The sequence below is a fragment of the Protopterus annectens genome, chromosome 7.part1, assembly GCF_019279795.1.
Source record: "Protopterus annectens isolate FY-2018-M chromosome 7.part1, PAN1.0, whole genome shotgun sequence".
In the NCBI taxonomy this organism is placed as follows: domain Eukaryota; kingdom Metazoa; phylum Chordata; order Ceratodontiformes; family Protopteridae; genus Protopterus; species Protopterus annectens.
The window spans coordinates 221,042,142-221,057,583 of record NC_056740.1 but is presented as its reverse complement, the minus strand read 5'-3'; the positions used below and the strand labels follow the sequence as shown (position 1 = coordinate 221,057,583).

Sequence of the window (15,442 nt, the reverse complement as noted above, 5' to 3'; positions counted from 1 at the left end):
AGCCCGTCCCCCCAAACCAGTCTGGATTGGGCTATTACTCCAGGATCTTTTTGGTGCCAAAAAAGATGGGGAACCTAAGACCCATACTAGACCTTTCCGCTTTGAACCTGTTCATTCCCAAGAAAAAATTCCGGATGGTCACCCTCCAATCAATTCTACCCCTCCTGCGGCAGAACGACTGGATGTGCTCTATAGACCTCAAGGATGCGTACTACCACATATTGATGGACAGACGATCCAGAAGGTTTCTCCGCTTCCTGCTGGGAGCCAGTCATTATCAGTTCAGGGTTCTTCCGTTCGGCCTCACCTCAGCCCCCAGGGTGTTCACCAAAGTTATGGCAGTAGTTGCAGCCCACCTTAGACTTCAGGGCATTCAGGTCTTTCCATACCTAGACGACTGGCTCCTAACCGCCACCAACAGGCATCAACTCTGCATGGCAAGAGATTATGCTCTGACCCTTGTCCAGAGCTTAGGCTTCTCAGTGAACCTACAGAAGTCCTTTCTTTGCCCCGTGCAGGTCCTGGAGTTCATAGGGGCCAAGTTAGATACCCGCATCTCTCGTGCTATGCTAACAGCGGACAGGCTCAGCAGCTTGTCATTTCAGGTACTAACCCTTCTTCATAGTCCGGCGGTGGAATTAGTCCTGAGGGCACTAGGATCTATGGCAGCAGCGATCGGTCTCTCCCTCCACGCTCGTCTTCGGATGAGGGTTCTGCAGGGGACCCTTCAAGTTCAGTGGTCTCTACTACTCCATCCGTTGAACACTGAGCAGAGTTTGCAAGGACTCCCTTCTTTGCTGGCTCCACGCTTCAGAACTGAAGGAAGGGAGACCCTTTGTCGTCCCTCCCCCCCAAGCCATGCTGACCACGGATGCTTCTCGCCTCGGGTGGGGGGGGCATTGTTCGGGCAGAACCATCCAAGGCACGTGGACTCCCCTAGAGACCGCTTTGCACATCAATGTCCTAGAGATGAGGGCGGTGCTTCTAGTGTTGCAAGCTGTCCACGACCTTCTACCTCTGGGGACTGTTGCAATCCAGACGGACAACATGTCAGTCGTCTGGTACATAAACAAACAAGGAGGAACCAGGTCTTACCCCCTTTGTCGAGAGGCTATGAGAGTTTGGGAATGGGCGATATCCACCAACCATTTTCTGGTAGCAACGCACATTCCGGGTCGGTCCAACATACTAGCGGACAAACTGAGTCGAGTGATTCTCACTCCGTACGAGTGGTCTCTCAATCCATCAGTTGCGAAGCAGATCTTCCGCAAATGGGGTTGGCCTCGCTGCGATCTTTTTACTTCTCCATTAAACACAAAATGCAGTGAGTACTTCGCAATACTTCCCCCCGAAGGGGTGAATCCCAGAGACGCTCTAGTCCATGCTTGGCCTCCCGGTCTACTTTATGCTTATCCCCCCTCCCACTTATGACGAAGTTCATACAGAAAGCCCATCAGTTGGGGAGCAGAGTTATCCTCATAGCCCCATTCTGGCCTCGCCAGGTCTGGTTCCCTTACCTGCGGTCTCGCAGTGTGACTCCTCCATGGATACTGTATCCCATTCCAGACCTGATTTCATATCCGGCAGGATTCCAAACCCCGAACCTGGTGAACCTCAAGTTTGCGGCTTGGTTGATCCAGTTCCACTGATGGCAAGGACTCCCGGTATCTCATCTCCTGTGAAGGCCATTCTAGTCGCAGCTCATAAGCCGGCTACTAGGAAAATTTACAACAGCAAATGGAAACGTTTCTCCGTCTGGGCTAAAGGCAGGGGCCTGGATCCATTTACAGTTCCTATTCCGACTATTCTAGACTTCCTGTCGCTGATTTTTAGGCAGGGAGCAAGTGATTCTACAGTTAAGGTGCAGTTAGCAGCCATCTCCCATTTCCATGTGGGAGATGGATTAGGATCCTTGGCATCTACAAAATTATGCAAAACTTTCTCGCGGGGCATTTTCCTTTTGAAGCCTCCTGTGAAAGTGGCGGTGCCCCTGTGGGATTTGACCTTAGTCTTACAAGCCCTAACAGGCCCACCCTTTGAGCCCGCGGCTTCGGTACCGTTAAAATTCTTGTCTTGGAAAACTGCTTTTTTGGTGGCCATTACTTCGGCCAAAAGAGTTTCAGAACTTCAAGCATTGTGTATGAAACATCCTTATCTCATTTTTCACAAGGATAGAGTGTTCCTCAGGACTAATCCGTCATTCTTACCTAAGGTGGCTTTGGAGTCAAATATCAATCAGTCAATAAATTTACCCGTGTTCTTCCCAAATTTTCAGAATAGATGGGAATACAAATTGCATAAACTGGATGTACACAGACAACTACATTTTACTTGCACAGGATTAAAGATTTTCGCAAGTTGGACCAGTTGTTTGTGTCATTTGCTAAATCGGCCATGGGTAAGGCCATTTCCAAAGTGACTGTAGCAAATTGGATTTGTCAGTGCATAGTTCACGGGTACATATCTTCAGGCAAACCGGCTCCTATTGGAATTCACGCTCATTCTACGAGGTCTATGGCCACCTCAGCAGCCTTTTGGTCCAGGATTCCCTTGGGCGACATATGTTCAGCAGCTACCTGGTCCTCTTCTCACGTTTATTTCTCATTATAAGCTGGATATAATATCGAGAGGTAGGGCTTCCTTTGGCTCTGCAGTGCTTCGGAATATCCTTCCGTAAAGGCCACCCAGGTTTTTCCTAGGTAGCTGGGGACTCTGTCCCACAAGTTGCAGAGCAAATGAAGTAATTACTTCAGATAAAGAAGTTATGTACTCACCATAACGTTCCATCTGAGTAGGTACTTCATTTGTCTGCAACCGATCCCCCCTGCCACCCCCCTGCCATCCCCGAACCTTGTCGGGACTTCTGTCCACCTAAGTTTTTCTCCTGTTAGGAGAGTAGGTCCGGTGTTGTTCCCTCTATCGAGGTTTGGAGTTGTGTAATGGGCAAGAACCGATCTGAGGTAATACAGCACATAGCAGGGGATTATGGGTATGTGGGAGGAGCTAGGAGCTCAGATCTTGTAGCTTGGAAAGCTGCCGGCTCAGATCCGAGGTCGGATCCGATACCCACAGGTTGCAGACAAATGAAGTACCTACTCAGATGGAACGTTATGGTGAGTACATAACTTCTTTTTATTTGTTATGTGGCTTGGTGTCACAGGTGTGAGACCTGCTACTGCAAATCTGATTCAAGCAAAAAAAAAACAGTGACTTAAGAAACATGCTGCAACTTGCTGCTACACCTTGGAAGTATTTTCTGCAAAGTGATTTTTGCCTCACTGCATCTTCCCAACATAGTAGGCTGTACACCTTTGCTACTTATATATACGCCAAGATCTCTGAATGTCAGAGTAGTAGAAGTACTGAAAGCTATTCAGTCTAGGTCTTGGTATGCATTCCCTTTTTCACTTTTGTAGGTTTTCTGTTCAAATGGCTGCAGTTGCAGACCAGAGAATTTCAATTGACACCCTTTTATTGTCTGCCTTTACCGCACTTTGAATGTCAGTCCTTACATTCACCATAGAAAAGGTTCCATTTTGATGCCAAAGAAGTTCAGGCCCTCCCATGTGTTATGAACAAGGATCCATACTGCACTGTCAGTTTCGTTTGAGCAAGGAGTAACATGGCAAACACTGCCAGGAATTTATTGTGTTTTACAGTTTTAACTCCTCTGTACTGAGTGATCTTTCTCTTCTGTGCTTACTGCATTTTGGTGATCTGCCACTTTGAGAAATATTTCTTCTCTCCTCTGTCTGCCTACTGCTGTGAATTCTGTGATCTTCTTCTCTTGACTTACCAGTACCAACTAGCCTTCCATGTTTCATTATAGCATGCAGTTGGTAACATCTCTGTACTCCGCATTCCTTTCATTCTCCTTACTGCTGTCCTTTAACCAGCTCATTACCAGGTACAGTTAGTGGTAGCTCTGTAGTCTATAAGCCTTTCATTCCTCCCTCTGCTGTTCTACACCAGATTCTTTACAACATACAGCCAATGATAGCTATGCAAACTGATCCCTTTCTGCTGTCTTGTAATCTTCCTTACCTGCTTATCTTTGATCTGATGTTGTCAGTCTTCACGTAATACTTGACAGTCGTTCGGTTATGAACTTTGGAACCGACTCAGCCATTGTTCCAGCTCACACCTTCCAAAAACTCTCAAGCTAAGCTCTACCCATAATGCTACTCACCAAATTACTCCAGATCTTGTTTGCCGCCTTATGGTGCCAGATGTGTTCTCTCCTAATCTTTCGAGTGACAGCAACATTTCTAAATTGTCTTCTTTGTTCTAGTATCTGTTAACTTCCCTTTACTTAATCTGCCCTCTCCTCTATTTTTTTCTAGTTATTATTGTGTGCGTGTGACCCTTTTGATACCCTTTGGTATTCTTTATGTACCATCATTCGTATATTTCCCATATTTCCCTATTATCTTAACCGGTATTTCTCAAGTACCCTTGTTGGTACTTTTCTTCTGTTAAAAAAAAAAAAAGGTGTGTGTGTGTGTGTGTGTGTGTGTGTGTGTGTGTGTGTGTGTGTGTGTGTGTGTGTGTGTGTGTGTGTGTGTGTGTGTGTGTGTGTGTGTGTGTGTGTGTGTGTGTGTGTGTGTGTGTCTGTGTGTGTGTGTGTGTGTGTGTGTGTGTGTGTGTGTGTGTGTGTGTGTGTGTGTGTGTGTGTGTGTGTGTGTGTGTGTGTGTGTGTGTGTGTAACTTCCTCATGGCGAACAAGCCAGGTAAAGGCACCTCTGGTTTCCAAAACTTCCAAACTCTGATGGGCACACTCTGTGTATATTGTCTAGGAGCAGTTCATTTGCAGGAAGACTGTCATTTGTCAAAGCTTTTGCCATAGGGCACTAGTCGACTGTAAAAACAAGCTTATTTTAAAAGGTCTTATATAATCAGATTTCAAAGAGGCCTTATCTGGGTCTAGGACAGAAACTAGTTCTCCTTCTACTTCTTCCTCTTCTTCCAGTAAGCAGGAGAAACCTAAAAAGAGAAGTCAAGTAAATAGTGTGAAAAGAAATAGTCAGGGAATTGTTATGGCTAGGCTTATATAGGCCCTAGGGCTGATCGCCTAGTACCAACCTATGAACCTGTAATCAGTCGGGTCCAACTGTTTCTTCAGAACTGTCAACTAAAGTAGCCAAGATACCTATGGTTCCAAAAGTCTCCTCTGAGCCGATAGGCCAAACAACTCAATCTTCGGTGCTGATTTTTGCACTGACTACTTTGGCGCCTATGACAACTTTGGACTCTTCCACCTGGATGCCTAAAATCCAGGAACCGAAGGAGTTTTCTTTTAGACAGTTACCACAAACCTGATACTCCCCCTCGGTGTCCTCTTTATGGACCATCCTCCTAGTTCATTCCTGGCAAAACATTCACCCAAATCTCCTTCTGTTTCCTCCATCCGATTCACCAAGAGCTTGACTGAATCCGATATTATTAGGCTGGTGGATCAGCTCCTTGCTGCGAGGGGATTGCCTTCTGCGACGGTTTCTAGCAATGTTGGCTCTGGAACCTTACTTACTTACACTCCGGACTTTATTCCTCCTCTGACTCCAACCAAGACTGGTGCTGACCCTTCTGGTCTCGACTGTTTCGGTGCCGGCCAGAAGCTCCTCTCCCAGCTCCGATAACTACCCTGAGTTCTTCGGGTTTGTTGGATCTGGAGACCTCCCGGGATCGCAGCTTCATTGCTGGTTCCGGGGGGGAGGGATGGGTTTAGACTCCAGCTTCTTTGAGCCATCCAAAGCCCCTTGGTGCCTCTGCATATATAAGCTCAACTCTGGCTTCAGAGGCGGCTTTCTCAGTGCAGGGTGGGACCACAATTCTGAAGAAGTCTATTTTGGTTCAGGGCTCCCATCCCTCTATTGAGGGGGCTGCCTTCCAGGCCATGGAGAGGGACTTGTCCATTGCAGGCAGTCAGTCTATGCCAACCCCATCAGACCTTGACTGGGGCTTCCCCCAGCCACTTCCCTGGGACACAAGCACAAAAGTGTTAGGATCCAACCACAGTGGTTGTGTCCTCCTCAGATACCTCTCCGGAGTATCCCATTAAAGAAGTTCCTGTAAAGAGAAAGTGCAAGAGTAAGCACTTGGAACTCCCTTGAGGAGTCACTCTCAGAAGATACTGATTTTGATAAAGGGGAAGGTTCCCCCAAGTCACCCCCTGATGATGTTTCCTTCAGGGGTATCCTAGAGATCCTGAAGCAGAGAGGTGGCTGGACTTCCCTCCAACCTTTCTCAGAGGAATCAGTATACCTAGAGGCTTTTTGTGCCCAACCCACTACCTCTTGGGATTTCTCTTCCCACTGACAATCTCATTAAACTGATATCTCAGCAGGCCTGAAAGTTACCTGACTCCATTGAACTAATCCCCAGGAGACCAGATTGTATCCTTTCAGCACCTAAGTATCAATAACACTGGGTTAAGGGAATTCCTGTTGTCACCATGGTGGTAGCGGCAGCCACCAAAAAGGAACTTGCCAGCAAAAGTCCTACTATCCATCCTCCTAATAAAGAATCTAGGACTATGGATAGATTTGGTAAGCACATTTATGCCTCATCTACCTTTGCTGTCAGGTCCTTGAATTACATGGCACATTTTACCAGACTTCAGAGAGATCTGATTAAAGAGCTGTCAGATATTCTGTCAGGAGCAGTAGCTGAAGGAGTTTGAGACAAAGTGACTTCTCAGCTAGCCACCCTTGAATCAATTTCCAACTCGTCTATGAGGCTAATTGCACATGCTGCTGAAGGGATGACGAGAGCAGCGGGTTCAGGCATAGCCATCAGAAGACATGTCTGGATGTTCTTATGTGAGTTTGCGGAGCCAGTTAAGTTTTCTTTTGTCAACGTTCTGTTTGAGGGAACATCCCTATTTGGTCCCAAAGTTAGAGACTCTAGCCAGATGTGAGAAAGATGAGAAGACTTTTTCTGCCATGGGCATATGCTTTTCCATTCCGCAGCGGCCTTATTCCAAGAACCAGCAGAGTGGGAGGCTATGGTTTAAGAAGCCCAATGGGCCTTTCCAAGACTCATGTGGTGATGATGTCTCCCAGGGCAAAGGGGGAAGTAATAATGGAAGTTGCCAAGGAAGAGAAAAAGGTGGCCCACAGAATCAGGGTTCCAGGGATTCTTTCTCTGGGAACTCCTGTCAGCTTTCCTGAAAGGATGCCTGATTGCAGTCCTCTGGAGGCAGTCAGGGGGTTATTATCCCTGCACCGATTTGCCTGGCTAAGGATGACAAAGGACAATTGGGTGCAAAGGATTATAACCAGAGAATACAAAATCCCTTTCTTAGTGCAACCAAATGGTGTACTTGAAATCCCGGACATTTCACCCAGTCACAGGGAGGCAGCAGTCTTAGAAATTCAAAAACTGCTCGACAAAAAGAGTCATCCAAGCAGTTTCACTAGACCACATAGGATCTGGAATTTAGTCAAGATTCTTTTAGAGATAGGGTACTAGAGACCAATCTTAGATCTCAGTATGCTGAACAAATCAGTTCAACAAACCAAATTTTGGATGTTCATGGTTCAGTGTATTCTTCCGTTCTTGGAAAAAGACAATTGGATGTGCTCAGTAAATCATCAGGACCCGTATTACCATATAAAGATGGACAAATGTTCCAGAAGATTTCAGCACTTCCGGCTGGGGGCCAGTCACTATCAGTTCAGGGTACTGCCCTTTAGTCTCACCACAGCCCCCAGGGTATTTACCAAATGTATGGCAGTGGTAGCAGGTCATTTCAGACTGCAAGGATTCCGTGCGTTTCCATATCTAGATGACTGGCTCCTTACTGCTCCCACCAGGCATCTACTCATAGTAGCTTGAGACAACACTCTTCTCCTTTGCTCCAACTTAGGCATCACTATAAATTATGAAAACTCCCATCTAAAACCATTTCAACAATTGGAATTCATTGGAGTGATGCTCAATAGGATTACAAGCATTGCCTCTCTTACCAACAGAAAGACTTCAGAGGATAAGATCTCAAGTCACTCAGATTGTTCACAACAACAAAGTGCCATCAAGAATCCTTCTTCAAATTCTAGACTCGATGGCAGCCTCTGTCATTCTAGTCCCCATAGTGAGATATCAGATGCAAATTCTTCAATAGCTGTAGCTTGGTCTGTACTAGATCAACCAGTGTCCCATTTGGTCACAATTACCAACCTTTGCAAGGAAGACCTGAGTTGGTGGCTTCACTCCAACAAAATCGTGTTGGGCCATCCCTGTGTCCCCCTGTCAACCTCAAACCATAGTGACCACAGGCACATCCTGGATGTGGTTGGGGGACATTATATGGGAAAGACACTTGGGACTTGGTCCTACTTGGAGGCCAATTTGCATGTTGGTGTTCTAGAGATGAGGGCGGTGCTTTTAGCTTTGGAAGATTTCTGGCAACCCTTCCCTTGGGAACGGTTGCAATCCAAACAGGCAACATGTCAGTAGTTTGGTAAATCAACAAACTGGGGAGCCAGGTCCTATCCTGTCTGTTGAGAAGATCTCAGAGTTTGGCAATGGGCAATTTCATCCAACTGTTTTTCCATAGCAATGCACATTTTGGGGAGCTCCAATGTGATTGCGGACAAATTGAGCACATGCATTCTAATGCCTCACAAGTGGTCTCTCAGTCCATCGGTGGCAGAAAAGATATTTCACCAGTGGGGCCAGCCTTGCTGCAACCTGTTTGCATCACCCATGAACAATAAATGCAACAGCTACTTCGCCCTGATTCCCCCCGCCTGGGGAGTCACCGAGAGATGCTCTTCTACATGATTGGCCATCTGGTGTACTTTATGCAGTTTCCATGATTTCCCCCCCTAATATCCAAATTCTTAAAGAAAGCCATAACTTCGAAGAACAGGATAATTCTCATTGCCCCATTCTGGCGCCAGCAGAATTGGTTCCCCCTTTCTTTGGCCTCATCTAGTTCAGAAACTCTGGACTCTGAATCCAGATCTACTGTCCCATCTGGACAGAATGGTTCACCTGAATCACCAGAACCTCAAGCTCACTGCATGGCTTCTCCAGTTCCCATGATTGCCAAGCATCCCTCTCTCAATTCACCAGTCCAAAGAATTGATGTTCATCGTGTTACACTGCTGCAGTCATTACACTTGGGTTATCCTGCCGTCAGACGGTCCTGCAGTCGGCCAGAGTTCCAAAGTCTTGATCCGGCATCGGTTGCTGTCGCTTCTTCCCTGACGTCAGTGCGCCAGGGGTATATAAGATGCAGCCGATGCCATTTTCTTCAGTTTTCTTGCCACAAATGTCAGGTGCCCCCAAAAAGGTAGGCAATGTAAATTGCTAATAAAACATACATAAGAAAAGCAATCAAAAACTTTCAATTACCAGCAAATACTCCCCATAGGTAGTAAAGGGTAGAAGGCTTAGGCAAGTACCAGCAAGTAAGAGGGGAAGGAGGTAGGGTAACCTAGACTGCAGCAGTGTTTACACTCGAACATCTACATTTATGGTAGGTACAAAACTGCACTATGTTCATCGTGTTACACTGCTGCAGTCATTACACTTGGGTAGAACCCCAAAGCTGAGGTAGGGAGGCTAGTTCTATAAGGCATTAGGGGTGGCTATAATGCCCTGCAGCACTGCTGTGGCAAAGCCAGCTCTGGATTTAGAGTAAAGAGGCAGATGGTAATGCTTGGTGAAGATATGCACAGAACTCCAATTTGCTGCTTCCAAAATGTCCTTGGTAGGTACTCCTCTGAGGTAGGCAGTTGAAGTGGCTGTAGCCCTGGTGGAATGAGACCTAATGCTGTTAGGCACAGTTTTCCCATGGTGTGTATAGCAGAAACGTATACAGTGCCCTATCCATTTTGATATGGTCTGTTTTGAAATGGCTTTTCCTTGTGCTCCTGCAGCATATGCTACAAACAATTGCTCAGTTTTCCTGAAAGCTTTCATTTTGTCCAAGTAGAAGCATAACTGCCTGTTTATGTCCAAGGAATGCAGTAGTCTCTCCCCTTAATTTTGTGGATTTGGATAAAAAGTTGGCAAGTGAACAGTTTGGTTTAGAGCCACACTTGATACCACCTTTGGCATAAAAGTAGGGTTTGTTCGTAAAGACACCCTGTCTTGGTGGAAAATGATGAAAAGTTCCACTGCCATTAGTGCCTGTAATTCTGAAACTCTTTGTGCTGAGGTTATTGCCAGGAGCAGAGCAGTTTTCCAAGAGACATATTTTAAGTCTGCTGAGTTAGCTGGCTCAAAAGGAGGTAAAGTTAATTTTTCCAAGACGAAGTCGAGGTCCCAAGTTGGAGTTGGTGCTCTACGGGGCGGTCTTATGTTTTTAGCCCCTTTGAGGTACTGCTTTAGCAAAGGATTAGAAAAAATTGGTGGGTCTGTGTTGTAATAAGCAGAGATGGCAGAGGCGTGGATCTTAATGGATGAAAAGGAGAGGCCTTCGTCCAGCATCTCAGTTAAGTATTGTAGTATCTGAGGAATATTTGGGACAAGAGGGTCAAGGCTGTGAGCCTGGTTCCAGGCACAAAATCTCTTCCATTTATCCGAATAGGTTTTCCTGGTGCTAGGCTTTCTGGCCTCCAGAATGACATCCATAACAGCTTTGGAGAGAGGCATTGCTTGCTTGACTAAGGAATCTACCATGCAGCCAGGTTTAAAGTCTTGAGCTGGCTGTGAAGTATCTGACTGTTTTCCTGAGTCAGAAGATGTGGGATTTGAGGCAAAATCCATGGTGGACCTTATGCTAAGTTCTTTAAGATTGGGTACCAGTGCTGGCATGGCCAGTCTGGGGCAATCAGGATCATCTTTGGCTTTTCTTGTCTGGCTTTTATGAGTACCTTTGAAAGGAGAGGTAGTGGTGGGAAAGCATATACTTGTAGATTTTTCCAGCTGAATGAGAGGGCATCCACTTTCCATGCTTGTGGGTGGGAAGTCCTTGTGCAGAATTTCTGTAGCTGGCAATTCATTGGGGATGCAAACAGATTTATGTCCGGGCTCTACCATTTTTGTGTTATCATTCTGAATATTTGTGGATTTATTTTCCACTCGTGCGGATCCATGATGTTTCTGCTTAAGTCGTCTGCCAGTGTGTTTTTCTCTCCTGGCAGGAATTGTGCTTGCAGATGAACTTGATAGGTTAGAGCTGTGTTCCACAAGGTCATGACTTGTCTGCAGAGGGGATATGAATGAGTGCCCCCTTGCTTGTTTACGAACCACATAACTGTGGTGTTGTCTGTCTTTAGTAGAAGTTGTCCTGGATGCAGAAGGTCCTTGAAAGCTATAAGGGCATTTTGTACAGCTAGCATCTCTTTTTGATTGATGTGAAGATGCCTTTGTTCTGCGGGCCACTTGCCCTGAATACATTTTCCTGCCATGTGTGCTCCCCAGGCATAATCCGAAGCATCTGTTGTCAGTGTTTGCCTGGCTATGGGTTGAGTGAAAGGCTGTCCCTTGTTAAGGTGACAGGTTTGAGCCCACCATCGAAACCCCTGTTGAAGGCAAGGAATAAGTGGTATCACTGTTTCAAAACTGTGACAGTGTTGAGACCAGACACTCTTTGGGTAATTGTAGTTTCCTCATATGCAGTCTGGCATGTGGAATTAGTAGTATGCAAGATGCCACGTAACCCAAGACCTGCAGAATTTTTCTTGCAGGGAATTGGGTCTTTGTTGCCATCAACTGGAAATATTAAGTCAGTTGTCGTTGCTTGTCTGGCGTGAGATAAGCCATCTGGGCCATTGTATTTAAGCTGGCACCCAGGAATATTATCGCTTGTGAGGGCACTAGTTTTGATTTCTTTTCGTTTACTGTGTACCCTAGGCAAATTAGCAATCTTTTTACAAACGCCAGATGCTTTAGAAGAATGTCTTTGCTCTCTGCTTGAATAAGGCAGTAGTCCAAGTATGGGTAAATTTGAATTACTTTTTGTCTGCAAAATGCAATTACTGGTGCCAGGCATTTTATAAAGACCCTGGGCGCAGTAGATAAGCCAAAGGGCAGTGCAAAGAATTGGTAATGCATTGAACCTGCTAAGAATCCGAGGTATCTTCTGCAATTTTGTCTGATAGGGACAGCAGGTATGCCTCCTTGAGGTCCATTGTGAGCCAAGCTTTCTTGCCCAGCATGGAAAAAAGCTGCTGTAGTGCCAACATTTTGAATTTTGGAACATCCAGGTAAGTATTTAGAGAAGAAAGATCCAGAATGGGCCTCCAGGCTTTGTTCTTTCTGGGAACCAGAAAGAGTCTTAAGTAAAATCCTTGTCCTTGCTTCTGTGTTGGTACCTTTTGAATAGTTCTCATGTTCACGAGTGCTGTAATTTGTCTTTGAGCCTCTGCCCATTGATTTGGTGGCAGATTTGGCATTCCTTTTAACTTTGGCAGAGTGTGAAAGTGGAACCTTTAACCATGAGATACAATATTGAGAACCCATTTGTCTTTGGTGATCATATGCCAATTGTGACAGAAAAGTGCCAGTTTCCCCCCCCAAGGGGGCTGCCAAGAGAGAAGTGTTTGGCAGCTGTAGTGGGAAGTCATTGGGACTGTTTTTTATAAGGTTGAGGCCTGTCTTCGCCTTCTTTCTGAGTTGAAGCACCCCATTGTCGAGGCCTGTGAGGACTTTGTGGTTGACCTCTGCCTCTTGGGCGTCTGTATCTGCCCCTTTGAGGTCTGTCTGAGATTGGAAAGGACCAGTTCTTTGTTGGCCAATTTCTGCTAAATCGAGGAGGCTGAACCTGTAAGAAATCCTTCACCGTTTGCATAGATTTTGCTTTATCCTCAATTTTCTTTAATACCTCTTCTGCCTTAACTCCAAATAAAACATCCTGCTGCAAAGGTGCATCCAATAATTTTGCTTTAACATGATCTGGTAAAGTCTGCTCTTTTAACCAAGCATATCTTCTAATGACAGACGCTGTAACTGCTGCTCTACAGGAGGCCTCTAATGAATCAAAACCACATTGCAAAGTATGTTTTCCCACTTGATCAGCTGCATGCAATAAATCCCGCATTTCCTTATAGTTAGGAAGATCTGAATTTGGAAGCATTTTTCGTTTCAACTGTGACATCAAATATTGCTGATATTTAATGTGAAACTGGCAATTTAAGGCCCTCATTGCTAAAGTTGCAGATGTATATACTTTCTTCCCCCATCGGTCTAATGTTCTGGAGTCTCTGTCAGAGGGGACTGGATTTTTTGCTGTAGAGGCCTTTACACCTTTAGGACCCTGGGAAATAGTTTCAGGGTCAGCAACAGGGCTTTTATAAAGAAATTTGAGAGTCAGGGACTCTCTAGTATCTGTCTGGCTTAACTGGAGCAGGGGGTAGAGAATCAGGATTTAAACTGGATTCAGAATACACATCATCCACGATTAACACTGGCAGAATAGCAAGGGGTCTGTGCTGAGGTAATAAAAGAAAATCTCTGAGCATTTTCTTGGATTCTGAGTAATCCTGGCCCTCCCAATGGAAATGCTCCCTCATGGTATGTAAGATTTCCCCAAAGGAGTAGTCCTCTGGTGGAGAGGCTGAAGGAATAGATTCCTCAGCATCAGAATCCTCAATAAGGGGGTAAAGAGTATCCTTGGTCTGAGGATGAATCTGAAGAGATGGACACCTGGTCAGATGAGTTATAGTCTGCATCCTGTCTAGGCCTTTTATCAGGATGAGGGAGGGACCCTCTGATCAGAGTAATTAAGTCTTCGGCCATTTTGAGCATCTGTTTCTTAGGCATGGAGGCCTGTCCTGGTGAATGTAGAAGTTGTTTCTTTGTTTGCAAAGGGGTTTTAGATTTAGCAGAAGATTTAATGGTTAACTGAGTAGGTCTGAAACACCCCCTGAAGCTGTGGGTTGTTCAGCTACTCCAGATCCCTCTGAAGGGTTAGTCTCGGTAGGCCGTAAATCTGGTGTATCTGAAGGCCCAGCCATCTCCACGTGGGAGTCAGAGGCAGCCTGTGGTTCCAAAGAAGCGGTCATCAGGGGCTGAGAAGGCGCCTCGCTGAAAACCGGAGAACCGGCGACTGGCCTAGAAGAGGCTTCGTCGTCAGTTTAGGGCCTCGGATGCCTGTCCTTGTCTTTGCATTTTTTGTGTATCCTGGTCTTCGGTAGTTCCGACGGCACGGTGTAATTGAATTTTCTACCAAAATAATGTCGGGCAAAATCAAACCAACGTTTAATAGTGCGCTTGTTAAACCTAGCACAAAACCGACAACCTGTGACGTCGTGGTCTGGGCCTAGGCATGGGATACAATAAGAATTTGCTTCCCACAAGAAATACAATTATTAACTTTTACGGACATCGGTCTGAGGCAAGAAAAAGTTTCCCCAACGGGGTACCTAGCTTTGTAGAAGACTTCAGTTCTGGATTCGGAATGAAAATCTCAGGAATTGGCCGACCGGCACTTGCGAACTGCTTTTGCTTCGGGCACTGCGCGGCAAGAAAGAGAGAAGAAAATGGCTTTATGTTATTAAATTACGTTTATGAAAAGAAGAATTTGCCACTACAAATGTCTGTTAAGGCCCATTCCACCAGAGCTGTAACTGCATCTGCAGTCTTTCACTTTAGAATTTCTGTTGACGATATTTGTGCAGCAGCTACTTGGGCATCTCCACATACATTTATTACAAATTGGATCTGGTCTCTAGGGGACAAGCATCCTTCGGCTTGATGGTCCTCAGGAATATTCTTACTTGAGACCTCTCAAGATTCGGGTAGCTGGGGACTCTGTCCCACTGTCAAGTATTATGTGAAGATTGACAACATCAGATAGAACGTTATGGTAAGACATAACTTCTTTATCTGTGTTGTCAATCTTCACATATCCTTGACATACCCATCCCCCTTCCCCCTGTCCTCAGATTTCTTGGTGGATCAGATCCCTTTATGGCATTGGACTTCATTAGGAGATTCAGATAAAGTCTCTGTTCCTTTGTTTTTTTGTCTGCCACTGTTTTATGCAAACTCGATCTGAGGTAATTTGCTAAGGAGCATTATGGGTAGAGCTTAGCTTGAGAGGTTTTGGAAGGCGTGAGCTGGAATAATGGCCGAGTCAGTTCCGAGGTTCAGAACCAATCCCACTGTCAAGGATATGTGAAGATCAATAACACAGATGGAACATTGTTTTTGTTGGTGGGTCTTGATGCAGAGAAAGCATTCAACAGTGTATGCTGGGATTTTATGAGTAAGGCAATGGAAGCATTTGCATTCCCTGATACAGTAATATGGTTAATTAGGATGATATATGAATGATAGGCGGCAGTAATTAAAGTGGGAGGGTTCCTCTGGTAAGTTGTGTCTGAACAGAGAAACCAGGCTGGGATGCCCTCTTCCCCCCTTTTATTTGTTTATATTTAGAGCCATTTGTAAAGAAAATAAGAGAGACAGAAATTCAAGGATATAGTTAGTATGATGATCAAGAAAAATTACTTCTATTTGCAGACAGTATTATTTTTGTACTTGA

The 15,442-nt window shown here is 45.4% G+C and overlaps 1 protein-coding gene across 2 annotated transcripts in view; it reads left to right on the top strand.

Annotated features, from left to right (window-relative positions):
• The window catches only part of LOC122807704 (uncharacterized protein HI_0077-like), a 731,990-nt gene that overhangs the window by 247,035 nt on the left and 469,513 nt on the right, over window positions 1-15,442 (top strand). The window lies entirely within an intron of this gene.